Genomic DNA, 11,763 nt, shown 5'->3' on the forward strand with positions numbered 1-11,763 from the left:
AGTGAAAATTATTGGAATTAAACTTTTTATAATGTTTTCTTTTTTTATAAGTGAATTTTGATTAGTATAGATTGCTCTAAATCAATTAGAGTTAATTTTTAAGATAAAATTAAGTAGAAAAAATTGAAAAATAGTCAGCCATACAAAGGAGGTTATGATAAATTTTTTAGAAATAAGAATTATATTTTATTATGCTAAAAGAGTAATTCTTAATTCTATACTCTAAAAGTGTTATTTTCATGCATAGAAGATGCATATTGATTATTATTATTCTTATACATAAAGGAATAATTTTCTTTTATTATGAAAGTGTTACTTTCATCAAAATAGATTTTTATGCATAAAGGAATAATTTTCTTTTATTATGAAAGTGTTACTTTCATCAAAATAGATTTTTATGTATAAAGGAATAATTTTCTTTTATTATGAAAGTGTTACTTTCATCAAAATAGATTTTTATGCATAAAGGAATAATTTTTCTTATTTATGAAAGTGTTACTTTCATCAAAATAGATTTTTAGGCATAAAAGATTATGTTTTTATTGAAAAGTGTTACTTTTATCATAATTGACTTTCATGCATAGAGGTATGCATAAAAGATTATTATTGAAAAAGTGTTATTTTTATCATAATTGATTTTCATGCATAGAGGTATGCATAAAAGATTATTTTTTTATAAAAGTGTTGCTTTCATCTCATAAATGATTTTATGCATAAATTAGATGCATAAAAGAAATTCTTTTATATTAAAAGAGTGATTCTCATCATAAATGATTGTATGCATAATCATATGCATAAAAGATATTTTTTTATATTAAAAGAGTGATTTTCATCATAAATGATTTTATGCATAAATAGGAAGCATAAGAAAAATTCTTTTATTCTAAAAGTGTAATTCTTACTAAATTGGATTTATGCATGGAAAGATGCATACAGAAATCTATTTTTAGTTCAAAAGAGTTATTTTTGTCAATTTTGATTTTATGCATAGGAAGATGCACTAAAGATTTGATTTTCTATTCAAAAGTGTCATTCTCAATTAAAATGAATTTATGCATAGGAAGATACATAAAAGATTGATTTTTATTTCGAAAGTGTTAGTCTCCTTAAAATGGAATTTATGCATAAATAAATGCGTAAAGAAATCTTATATCGAAAATAAGAATTCTCTTATATTCTATAAATAGATATGAGGATGTGAAACGAATCAATTAGATGAAAATGAATGAGGAATAAACGTAGTTATATGTATGTGAAAGAAATGATGTAGATGTGGAATGTGGATATGTATGGATGAGAATGTGAATGTGGATGTGGATGTATGTGAATGTGAATGCCGATGTGTGAATGTGGATATGGATGTAGATATGGAATGTGGATGTGGATGTATGTGAATGTGAATGAGGATGTGGAATGTGGATATGGATATATGGATGAGAATGGAATGTGAATGTGGATGTATGTGAATGTGAATGTGGATGTGTGAATGGGGATATGGATGTAGATATGGAATGTGGATGTGGATGTATGTGAATGTGAATGAGGATGTGGAATGTGGATATGGATGTATGGATGTGAATGTGAATGTGGATGTATGAATGTAGATGTGGATGTGGATGTGAAAATGGATGTATAAATGTAGATGTGAATGTGGATGTACGAATGTGGATGTGTGTGTGGAATAATGAATGCAAATATGAATGTGAATGGATATGAAGTCGATATGAGCGAATGGATGAGATGAGATGTCATGTGAATCAAAATGTGAATGAATAATATAAGATCTGAACGAATGAGATATAATGAGAAATGGATGTGAGGAGACGTAATGTAAATTAAGAAAGATAGGAATGGATGTTATGTGAAGTGAATGAATCCTATGTGGGTGATGGGATAGAAAATGATGTATCTGGTCAAGAATGGATACACATATGAATTGGAATTGGATTAAATAATATGGGTTAATGTGGAATAATGTGGAAAGACGAGAGTTCAATATAGAAACTGTATTTGTGACCTGTTTGTAAATGATTGTTTTATGTCAAGAATGCTGGGAAAGCATTTTGACCATCTTGTGATGATTAAGGTCGTGGAGACCTACCTGATAAAGTTGCAACTGCTGAGACGGAGAGTCAATGGAGGACGTCTCGCGTAGCAAGGTCGGCCGAGGTCTTGACCAGCCTCGGTTCGATTTAAATGGTGAGCTTCCGGTATGGTGGATGAGGGATCAAGGAAGCGGCCTATGAGTGAAGCGCTAAGTGACCTACGAAGGATCCTAGAGGGTGCTGACCATACGGTTCTCGGTCACCAAAGATACCCACACGTGCATCGTGGAAGATATTGGAATTAGGAGTAAGAGTTGTTTTCTAAAACCGGGCATGGATCTGGTTGATTGACCTTGCTGGTCCTCAACGGATGAGTCCATGGCTCTTTTATATGGATCTGTTGGTTGATCTTGCTGATCTTCAACTGAGATTCCATTTTGTTATGTGAATATATTACCGGTTACTATGACCTAGGAACTATCGAAAAGGCCCCTGAGTGAATAAGTGGTGAGCGTTCTGGTTGCCAATGATGCCATAAGTACACCGATGAATGAATGATTAGAAATATGGATTCAACCAGAGATTTTGAGGATAGTGATCAATGACATAATGGTCATTAAAGGATTGTTTTAAAGTTAGCTGATGCTGAGAAAAAGATAATTTCATATCGGGTGCGTAAGTGGTGTGACTAGTTTAATGTTTGCATGAACTTCCAGCTAGGGGGCCTGGGAACTCTTTTCCGTGGTACCCGGGATAAAACTTAACCAAATTTCTAATTGGATCCCATCACTACAGTGGTTGGGTGGTTGGCTAACCCATGGGACTGGATGGGGTTAGGCTGGACTGATGGATCCGTAAATCGAGACTCAATTGCTCTTATTACGATAGATAAAGTAAATCCCGGATAGTAATTGTTCTATGGATAGGAATCAACGGCTGTGCATCTTGATGGGAAAAAAAGCGTTGATCCCAATGATCCAAGTGCAAGTTTCTTCCTTGATCTGATCGAGTATCTTTATAGGTGCAGTCGGATCAGCTGGATCAGTAATGATCTTGACTACGTTAGAGTAAGAAGTTATCCTGGTGGAATCGCCCGTGCTTTCCGGGTAAAGGAAGTTTTTCCGGGTTCGATTTTGGAAAAACCGATGGATTAATCTCTTGTTCGGATATCCGTGTGGTGGGCGAGGCCCCGAGTGTGGGACCCTGCCCCGCGCAAGAAGTGCTACTTCCGCTGCTAGCACCCCGAATCCATTGTGTGGTGGTAGGGACAGGGATCTTACAGTTGGTATCAGAGCTATTCGACTAATGAGGATCAACTGAGAAGCCAAATATGTCAAAAATTTATCAAGAAGCACAAAAAGGTTGTAATTGTGTGATAAAAAATTCATACAATTTGATATTCAAACTGAAATTCGTAATTTGGTAATTCGGTCTTCAGGTGGAAGTACCGCAATTGTATGGAATCCCTGACTTGCTTGAGGCCTAGACATGATAGTATTTACCTTATAATTCCAAGGACCGTGACTACCCATATATACCGAGGGTATAACTGCAGCTCTTTACTGGCTGTATATACGAGTAAATCTAAGACTTGAAATTATAAGCATTAATGCTATCCAGTTGATGAATTCGAATGTGGTTGATATGAGTTTTAATTCTTTTTAAGAACTGATGAATTGATTTGGATTCTGATTGAAAAATGATGATCCCTGAAAATTGGTTGAAATGTAATAAGCTGAGCGAAACCATAATGAGGATGAATGGGACGAGTCCCTGTGATGATACATAACTAGAATGATGATAATGATTTCAGCAAATCACTATGAGATTAGTGGATTGTGCTGTCAAATTGCTACTGTTAACACTTGACACGGTAGATCAAGTTAAGGGATGACAAATTGAGAACTTACTTGACTGAAATTTTCGTGGAGGAATGTTCAAAAAGAAATTTTTTCGATCTAATGGATCATTATCGTGTTAAAAATATGAATGATATGATGTGAATGAATTGTTATTTAATGATGAGTTCTATATAAGGGATATTTATTTTAGTATTCTGTTGGGTTGACCAGAATATAAGAAACCCCAAAATAAATTGGATCTTAAGAAAAAGAGTTGTCCTCTACTTTGCGAGATGAGGACATCTCGCATTTTTTTTAAGTGGGGTAGAATGTAAGATTCCTCCCCCAGCCTTCGAGGTATACAGGAGTAAGAACCTCCCTTTCTGATCTTATAATTATTCCCTCTCTAAAATAAAAGAAAGACTCTGTTTGAAAAGGAAGACCCTTTCCCCAGAATACTTTCTGAAGAGTCCCACCTGTTTTAAGGATTCAGAACGATGAGTTCAGAAGTGAGAACCGGTGTTTTGGATGCCAAGGTCTTTGTAAGATTCCTCCCCCACCCCCTTTTTGATGTCTAGTATCTTCCCCTGTAATCAATCCCTCTTCAGAAATATAAAGACCTTGTTTCTAACTATTTTAACCTAGAGAGAGAAAATATTCTAGACAGAGAATATTCAGATTTTGAATATTTTTGGATAGAAAAATATCTCTTATAATTAAGATGAATTCCCCTGAAACAGAAATTCAAAAAGAATTTTCCAATGTGCAATTGGAATTGATTGGAAATGTGTATAAAGGATCTTAGCCTAAGGGTCTAGATTTTCAGAAATTTTTGGATTATGGTTCAATTAAGGTTCCTATGGGCCAATAGCATCAATCCATGTGTAGGGAGGAGATAAATCCAATTTGTAAAAGAAGATACCCAAAAATGAGTAAATGCTCACATAAGATGAAGAGTTGAAAATGTACAAGGTTTATTAGTAAAAAACTATGAGCAATATTAAAAATATGAGATATTTTGGGTATCCAAAAAATGAGTAAATGCTCACATAAGATGAAGAGTTGAAAATGTACAAGGTTTATTAGTAAAAAACTATGAGCAATATTAAAATGATTCCATTATGACACATATGTAAGGAAGGGGAGTTCTTTAAAGGAGGTGCATATTTCACATAAGATGAAGAGTTGAAAATGTACAAGGTTTATTAGTAAAAAACTATGAGCAATATTAAAATGATTCCATTATGACACATATGTAAGGAAGGGGAGTTCTTTAAAGGAGGTGCATATTTCACATAAGATGAAGAGTTGAAAATGTACAAGGTTTATTAGTAAAAAACTATGAGCAATATTAAAATGATTCCATTATGACACATATGTAAGGAAGGGGAGTTCTTTAAAGGAGGTGCATATTTCACATGCTTGAATGAGTTTTAAACTCATAAAAATTGAGATATTTCATCTCTCCTCTCTCCTCATTCAAGTCTAATTCCAAAAAGTTAGCTTAACTGACCTAAAAATGGTCAAATATTGACCAAACTGATTTAGAAAATTCTAGAATCAGTTTGTTTGGTTAGGAGCTCAATTTTTCCTATAAATAGAAGCCTCCCCCTTGTTGAAAAATATATAGTGTTTATGCATCGTTACTCTACTCCACCTAAGCCAAGAACTGTGAATTCATGTAATAAAATTCACTAGTTTTTGGAGCTTCCCTCTTTCTTCAATCCCCATTAGTGGCTCCATCAACATACTTAACCAATTGATTGGTTGGGGGCCTCTACCGTGAACAAAGAATCAAGCAATTTGTAAGGTAATTAGTGAATATTGATCTTTTCTATAATTCTCAATGTTTCTCTCTTCTCAACCCCTCTCAAGCTTGAGAAGCTTAATTGGTATGATTTTTTTAGAATGCTATTGAAGTGAATTGATGAATGTTAGTGAAGAGTTACATAATTTAATAAATGCTATTGAAGTTAATTTCCATTTATGTTTAAATTCTAATAGTTTTTATGTAATTTCTCTCTCTCACTCAAGAAATGGTCATTCTCATGACCCATTCTCAATCCAAATCAAGCTTTTCATAAAGCTTTTTCTTAACCCAAGATTAAGCTATGTTTGAGGCCAAATTAATGGCTTTTTTCTATACTTTTAGTTTATGCATATTCATGATTCAATCCATTATGGATTGATGATCAAATTAGAGATCATTTTAATTATTTCCTTAATGATAAGCTTTATCCCTTAGAAAAAATTGAGATTTATCAGTCATAGCAGCGGAGCTATGGCAAAATTATACATAAAATAATTTCATTCAAAGCATAAAAATTATACATAAAATAATTTCATTCAAAGCATAAAAAGAGGACTTCCTACCATATTCTAGGAGTTATCATCCTAGATTAATTGAAAGATATTCATTGTAATCATAGAGAAATTGATTTTTATATTATGCATAATTGATTTTCATGCATAGAGCTATGCATAAAAGATTATTATTTTAACATAAAAGTGTTACTTTTATCAAGTTTTAATTTTCATGCATAGAAGTATGCATAAAGGATAATTTTTTTATATTAAAAGTGTTACTTTTATCATTTTTAATTTTCATGCATAGAAGTATGCATAAAGGATAATTTGTTTTTATATTAAAAGTGTTATTTTTATCATTTTTAATTTTCATGCATAGAAGTATGCATAAAAGATAATTTTTTATATCAAAAGTGTTACTTTTATCATTTTTAATTTTCATGCATAGAAGTATGCATAAAGGATAATTATTTTATATCAAAAGTGTTACTTTTATCATATTGGATTTCATGCATAGAGGTATGCATAAAAGATGATTATTTTAATGTAAAAGTGTTACTTTTGTCACAATTGAATTTCATGCATAGAGGTATGCATAAAAGTTGATTATTTTATTATAAAAGTGTTACTTTTATCATAATTGGATTTCATGCATGGAGGTATGCATAAAAGATATTCTTTTTATACTAAAAGTGTGATTTTCATCTTAAATGAAATTTATGCATAAGTAGATGCGTAAAGAAATTTTATATCAAATATAAGAATTCCATTATATTCTATAAATAGATATGGGAAGAGATAGGATGCGATAAGAGATGTATGTATGTGGATGTGTGGATGTGGAGATGGGAGTGTGGATGTATGAATGTGAAAATGGATGTATGCATGAAGATGAGTGTGGATGTATGAATGTGAAAATGGATGTATGCATGAAGATGTATATGCATAGATGTGAATGTGGATGTAGATGTGGCTGTATAGATGTGAATGTGGAATGTGGATGTGGATGTATGTATGTATGTGGATGTAGATGTGGATGTATAGATGTGAATGGGAATGTGGAGGTGGATATATGTGAATGTGGATATAGATGTGGATGTATGTATGTGGATGTAGATGTGGATGTATAGATGTGAATGGGAATGTGGATATAGATGTATGTATGTATGTGGATGTAGATGTGAATGTATAGATGTGAATGGGAATGTGGATGTGGATGTATGTGAATGTGGAGGTAGATGTGGATGTATGTATGTATGTGGATGTGGATGTATGAATGAGGACGTGATAGTGGATGTATGTATGTGGATGTGGATGTATGGATGTGGATATGGATGTGTATGTATGAATGTGGATATGGGATGTGGATGTATAAATGAGGATGTGAAAATGGAGGTAAGCATGTAGATGTGGATGTATGGATGTGAATGTGGATGTGGATGTGGATGTGGATGTGGATGTGGATGTATGGGTGTGAATATATGATATGTGATGTGAAGGAATCTGAAGTGAAGAGATGGAAAATGATGTGATTGGATGAGTACACATATAAATGGAATGTGGAATAAGTAATGTGGATTATATGAGGGATAATGTGGAAAAATGAGAGTTAATATAGAAAATTGTATTTGTAAACTGTTTGTAAATGGCTGTTTTATGTCAAGAATACTGGGAAAGCATTTTGACCGTCTTGTGATTAAGGTCGTGGAGACCTAACTGATAAAGTTGCAACTGCTGACGGAGAGTCAATGGAGGACGTCTCACGTAGCAAGGTCGACCGAGGTCTTGACCAGCCTCGGTTCGATTAAAATGGTGAGCTTCCGTGTACGGTGGATGAGGGACCAAGGAAGCGGCCTATGAGTGAAGTGCTAGGTCACCTGCGAAGGATCCTAGAGGGTGCTGACCATACGGTGCTCGGGCTCTGGGTCGCCTAGGATACCCACGCGTGCGTCGAGGAAGATATTGGAACAAGGAGTAAGAGTTGTTTTGTGAAACCGGGCATGGATCTGGTTGATTGACCTTGCTGGTCTTCAATGGATGAGTCCATGGCTCTTTATATGGATCTGTTGGTTGATCTTGCTGATCTTCAACGAGAGTCCATCTTGATTTTTATAAGTGATTATATTGCCGAGTATTATGGGCTAGGAACTATTGAAAAGGCCCCTGTGTGGACAGGTGGTGAGCGTTCTAGTTGCCAATGATGCCATAGATACTCTGATGAAGGAATGATGGGAAATTATGAATCAACCAGATAAATTGGAAGATTGTGATCAGTGGTACTATGGTTTCATTAAAGGATTGTTTTAAAGTTAGCTGAAGCTAAGAAAAAGGCAATTTCATATTGGGTGTGTAAGTGGTGTGGCTAGTTTTATGTTTGCATGAACTTCCGGCTAGGGGGCCTTGGAACTCTTTTCCTTGGTACCCAGGACAAAACCTAACCAAATTCCAAATTGGATCCCATCACTACAGTGGTTGGGCAGTTGGCTAACCCATGGGATCGGATGGGGTTAGGCTGGACTGATGGATCCGTAAATCGAGATTTTAATTCTATTATTACGATAGATGAAGTAAATCCCAGATAGTAAATTGTTCTATGGATAGGAATCAACAGCTGTGCCTCTTGATGGGGAAAAAAGCGTTGATCCCAATGATCCAAGTGCAAGTTTCTTCCTTGATCTGACCAAGTACCGTCAGAGGTGCAGTTGGATCGGTTTGATCAGTAATGATCTTGACTACGTTAGAGTAAAGAGTTATCCTGGTGGAATCGCCCATGCTTTCCGGGTAAGGGAAGTTTTTTCGGGTTCGGTTTTTGAAAAACCGACGGATTAGTCTCTTGTCCGGATATCCGTGGACGAGGCCCCGAGTGTGGGTCCCTACCTCGCGCATGAAGTGCTTCTTCTGCTAGTACCCCGAATCTGTTGCACGGTGGGAACAGGGATCTCACAGTCTTGGTCATCAGTTAAAAGATTGCCCGACTCCTGCCATGTCAAGGGCATAGGGAAGTCAAGAACCCCAAATTTAGAGACCAATCCCTTCATACCAGTCTAATCAGGGTCCATCTCGCCCAAGCCAAGGTAACCCCAGAAGAACTCCAGCTCATCCATCTGTCTCTGTCATCCAGAATAACCTTAGAACTCCTTTCCAGAACTGGGGCAACCAAAGAGAAAGAATTCCGCCTTAGACTGCAGTAGCCAGAACAGTCGCAATTTCAGATGTAGTAGAAGAGGAAAAAAGACAGATCTATGCTACAATTGAAAACCAAGGGCCTAACCGACAATTCTCAGTCATCCATACTCCAGTAGAGTCAGGGTAAACCAAGTAATCGAAGATATACTTCGGTCATGCTGTGGTAGGGAACCCAAGAAGTGGCTAAGCTATCTACACCTAGTCGAGTATTGGGATGAGCCCTTTTAAAGCTCTGTATGGACAAGATTTCTTAACTCCATTAACTAGGTCCGACCCATTGATTAGGGTTGAGATGTCTAGAAATCGACTACTCCAATGGAGCCCATGTATGAACCCGCATTTTATGTTGCAGCTCCCCAACCCTATGCGATCACCTTGCCATCCACTCTCTTATGAAACGCCTCCCATAGCTCCATCCTCTCTGACATCCCAAGTATCCTTTTCACTGGTGTCTCCCATAAAGTACTTTTATCCTCCGTCGCCCACCTATCCCTCTCTCCCGTATGCACCTTTGTTTGCTGGTGTATGTAGTGACTTAGCCGTCACCCCAATCCACCAAACTCCCTATGGCCTATGTAGCCCCACTCTATGGCTAGATCTCCTTGAGTTGTCAATTGAGGTTGCATCACGTGGCTAATTATTTGTTTTTTTTTGGCAATAGTGGTCATTTTCAGCAGTAATGAACTCTTCCAAAAGGCTCCTCCCCATGCTTACATTGCCCAAAGGGTTAAGACCATTTTCCAGGGATTAATCGTCTGAAGCCTCTCTTACCCACTCCTACCTTGATGGTCACCATTATGGAGGCCATGGTCCCCTCATCTAGTTAAGTAGTACTAGAGCTAGTCATTGTCACATGTTCTCAGGATGTGCACTCCCAAACCATGTTCTCAGGATGTGCACTCCCAAACCATCTTCTTTAAATCAAACCATGAACGTACTTCTGAACCATCTTCCTTAAATGCACCCATGAACATTGGGGTGGTGGAACATGTGTAACTTGAGGCCCTCCACAAGCTCATGACTACCCCACCCATAGAGCCATCTCCTACTCCTACTCCTCCACCAACCCCCATACCTCCCTACTCTAACACCCCAAAGTGGCACTTCCTTGACTACATCTGTATGGGCCACCTTCCTATCCATTCTTGTGATAAAAATACCCCTCTCCCAACCCTATGCATTGAACTCATAAGAAATGAAATCTCTTCAACTCATGTTTAGTGGTCATCCCTCTTCTTCAGCGATTCCAATTCAAAGGGACATTCCATCCAATAGTAGTGGGTGTGACACCACACCACTATCTTCCAATGAAGCCAGACTGTGCTGCACTTCCCCCACGATGGCTGATCCTTTTATAGTCTTCCAATCTTAATATTTGTCAAAGGCACCAAGATCCGTGGTGTCATTGTCGATGGTGGCTCTAACATCAACATATTGCCTGAGGCCCCACGACCATCATGTTTTGAATCTCTCCCTCACGGATCCACCTCCCTTTATTCTTTATATTTCTAACCAAAGTGACATGATGCCCCTTGGCCTTGTGCAACATTTTCTTGAATCTATGTAGGTCTCACAATTTTCATGGTTTTCATGGTATTAAATCTACCACGGACTAAAGGGGCCTATAATATTTTGATTGGTTGCTCATGGCTAAGAGCTACCAAAGTAGTTAATGTTTGGGGCAAGGTAGACCTGATTATGCCCTTGCCAAATCATACATTGCTACTCCATCTTAAAAGGCTTCCAATGAGGGGTTACCACGCACTCCTTACCCCCCTATCCAATGTAGTCTATTGGCATTGGCTAGATGGTGTGTCCAAGATGAGTTTATTGCTCTTATGGTTGATTGAAATGCTCTTGAAAGTTTGGTTGCACCACCATCCAAACTTTAAAGAGGAATCTTAAAAGTCTGGCTGCACCACCATCCAAACTTTAAAGAGGAATCTTCAAAGTTTGGCTGCACTAGCCTCAATGGAGGAACTTATTGAGATGGTTTGTTAAAGGGAGACAAATTTCCATGCCGTCAAATTTTGGCTACACAACCCTCAACTGAGGAACCTATTGAGATGATTAGTTTAGGGGAGCCAAAGTTCCATGTCGCATTGCTTCTGACTTGCTCCACCCCTTGCTCCCTAAATATAGTGACTATGTGTGATTTTCTCCACCCCTTGTGGCCTCCTAAATATAGTGACTATGTGTGATTTTCTCCACCCCTTGTGGCCTCCTAAATATAGTGACTATGTGTGATTTTCTCCACCCCTTGTGGCCCCTCCCTAATAGTCTCATCAGGAGTAATGTGTGACCCACGTTCAAACACAAAGAGGACCCTCTACAAGCTGCCCTAGAAGCATATTGGTGATTTTCCTCTTGACTCTATTCCTATT

This window comes from Cibotium barometz, chromosome 12 (assembly GCF_041138505.1).
Source record: "Cibotium barometz isolate CiBa-2024 chromosome 12, ASM4113850v1, whole genome shotgun sequence".
Lineage (NCBI taxonomy): Eukaryota > Viridiplantae > Streptophyta > Polypodiopsida > Cyatheales > Cibotiaceae > Cibotium > Cibotium barometz.